The 3,085-nt window shown below is 40.6% G+C and overlaps 1 pseudogene; it reads left to right on the top strand.

The window, feature by feature from the left end:
* Window positions 1-1,928: 1,928 nt before the first annotated feature.
* Window positions 1,929-2,505, top strand: LOC100942318 (annotated as a pseudogene).
* The last annotated feature ends 580 nt before the right edge of the window (window positions 2,506-3,085 follow it).

Raw genomic sequence — 3,085 nt, 5'->3', positions numbered from 1 at the left:
TACGGTGTAGAAATGCTTTACCTTTATTTTGTGACAGCAAAAAAAAGGCCAGCTTTGGATGATTTCTCTCATGAAGCTCTTGTAGTTCATGTGGAACCCATCCATCCAGCTTGCTTACCTGATGATTTATTTCAAATGATCCAGCATTGTTGGAACAGTAACTTCAAACCTTGTTGCTAATTCACACGTAGACCGACATAGATTTGCTTCCAGTTTAACTTTCAGCTCATCCTTTTCCTCCTTGGCCTCAGGGGACTTATTTTCAAGATTAAAATCAGCAGAACGGAACTTCTCAAACTGTAGATGTACCATTTGTTAATTAGCCACGTCCTTCCCCAACACTTTATTGATGTTTTGAGCTGTCTGTGCTATATTCATTCCAGAATGGAATTCATATTTGAAAACAACCCAAATTTTGACTTATCCATATTTCACAAAAATTGTTCTAAAATATTTTTGAAAGATAATTATAAGACAGAATATACATTTGAAACTATGAGGATGTACCTTCCCAGTAAAAAAAAAAAAAAACCCAGGCTCGGCAGCTGTAGCTCAGCTGCTAGGACGTCGGCCACATACACTGAGGCTGGCAGGTTCGAACCCAGCCCAGGCCTACCAAACAACAATGACAACAACAACAACAACAACAACAACAAAATAGTCAGGCATTGTAGTGGTCACCTGTAGTCCCAGCTACTTGGGAAGCTGAGGCAAGAGAATCACTTAAGCCCAAGAGTTTGAGGTTGCTGTGAGCTATGACACCATAGCACTCTACTGAGGGCAACATAGTGAGACTCTGTTTCAAAAAAAACCAAAAAAAATAAGAAAACAACAAGTGTCAAAGTGAAATGTCAGAGGTATCAGTTGTCAAACTTAGTACTTCAGGAAATCAGACATTTTGCTCTTGCACATAGTAGGTCCATAGGGAATATTCCTTGAATAAGTGAATGCATGATACAATAAATTAGAGATCATATTTTTGCCTGTGTTACTTTTTCTAATTAAATCATAACTATGTACATTAATGCACTTATGAGGTACAATGTGCTGATTTGATATGCAACGTGGAAAGCTTACATCAAACTTGTTAACATAACCGTCACCTCACTTATTTGTTGTGATAAGACATTTATACTCTACTCTTAATAGTTTTGAAATGTACCATTGCCTTATACACATTAGGTGAAGTCCCACCAAATACCCTCTGTCCTCCTATGTTACTTTTATATACTTTTTTTTTTTTGAGACAGAGTCTCTCTCTGTCACCTTTAGTAGAGTACCATGGTGTCATAGCTCACAGCAAGCCCAGACTCTTGGCCACAAGAGATCCTCTTGCCTCAGTCTACAGAGTAGCTGGGATTACAAGTGCCCACCACCACTCCTGCCTAAGTTTTCTATTTTTATTTTGAGACAGAGGCTCACCATGTTGCCCTTGGTAGAGTGCTGTTGTGTCATAGCTCACAGCAACCTCAAACCCTTGGGCTTAAGCAGTTCTCTTGCCTCACTTTCTAAGTAGTTGGAACTACAGGTACCCACCACAACACCCGGCTATTTTTTGTTGCAGTTGTCATTGTTGTTTAGCTGGCCCAAGCCAGGTTCAAACCTGCCACTCTCATTGTATGTGGCTGGCACTGTAACCACTGTGCTATGGGCGCTGAGCCTAAGTTTTCTATTTTTAGTAGGAATGGGGTCTCACTCTTTCTCAGTGTGGTCTTGAACTCCTGATCTCAAGCAATCCACCTGTATTGGCCTCCAAAGTGCTGGGATTATAGGTGTGAGCCACTGTGCCTGGCGTAATTGAACACATCTTAAGAATAATACCTTGTACTCAGCCCACTGGGTTGCTGGGGGTGGGGTGGCAGCAAGTGCAGCCTCTTTGCCTCATTGTCCCCTAGTGCCACCCAGACATCACAAGGGCCACCGGCACCATGAAGATCTGGACTTCGGAGCACTGACCACCCATTGAAAACTGTTACAACAGCTGCAAGGCAGAAATACCCAAACCCTGTGAACCCAAGTGTGGGTGGAGTTGATGTGTTGGACAGACACAGATTATTCCAGAAAGGTGCACAACCATAGACTTCTCAGTACAGAATGGGGACTGCCTTCCACTGTGAAGTCTCTTACTGGTGCAGCAAGAACCAAAACGTATGTGCAAGAACATTTTGTAGCTGATCCTGTAGAGAAGATAATGGAACTTAAATCTGCTAACATTTCATTTAGAAATATGGTTTTAGTAGATGAGAGATTTATATACAATACATCGTCAGGACACAGAAAAAAATCATTTTGACTCAAGGAGCCATTATCACTGTGAAAGGAGTCAGCCTTAGCAGTTACCTTGAAGGACTAATGGCAAGTACCGTATCTTCAAATGCTAGTAAAGGCCGAGAGGCAATGGGATGGGTAAAACATAAATTAAATGCTGAGACTGAAGAACTGACAGCTTCAGCAAGAGGAGACATAAAGACTCTGATGGTGGCAGCAGTATTTGTAGAAAAATGATCATAAATGTTTGTAGACAATGTTGGGTCCCCCAGGTCTCTACAAGCTGGTAATATATTTCATTTGTCATTTAAAAAATATAACTAAGGATTTTAAGTATTTTTTAAAATAAGGCTATGTGACTTTTCATCAAAAAAGGGATGCAGGGCTTCTAAATAAAAGAGATCATTTGAAATTAGTGTTGTTTGAACTAGTGTTTTGAGGGTTCAAAATTAGAAATTGAACAGTTATGTGAAAATTTAACAGTTTTTTTTTAAGTACTTGGAAATTGGTATTGACATTTAATCTCCTAAGGTGGAATTTTAAGGCTTTTCATGTACTGGACCTCTACCAACTTTGGGGTTTGGGCTTTGGACCAACCCCAGAACAAGCAGAGCCACCTTGGGCTTTGGAGCAACCCCAGAACAAGGCAGAGCTGCCTCTTCCATCCACACAATCACGCTGCTGCTGGAAACTTCAGCAGCTGCACGAGGGAACTCACTTTACAAGGAGAAATTATGGACTTTTCCATGATACTAATTTGTATAAAGTAACTTGCAGTGCTATAAACCACCATTAAAAAAACCACAGTGTTTTAGTT

The sequence above is a fragment of the Otolemur garnettii genome, unplaced genomic scaffold, assembly GCF_000181295.1.
Source record: "Otolemur garnettii isolate 467f Iridium unplaced genomic scaffold, OtoGar3 scaffold00085, whole genome shotgun sequence".
NCBI classification, from domain to species: Eukaryota; Metazoa; Chordata; class Mammalia; order Primates; family Galagidae; genus Otolemur; species Otolemur garnettii.
Note: the sequence above shows the minus strand (reverse complement) of the source record. Positions and strands in the feature narration are given on the sequence as shown.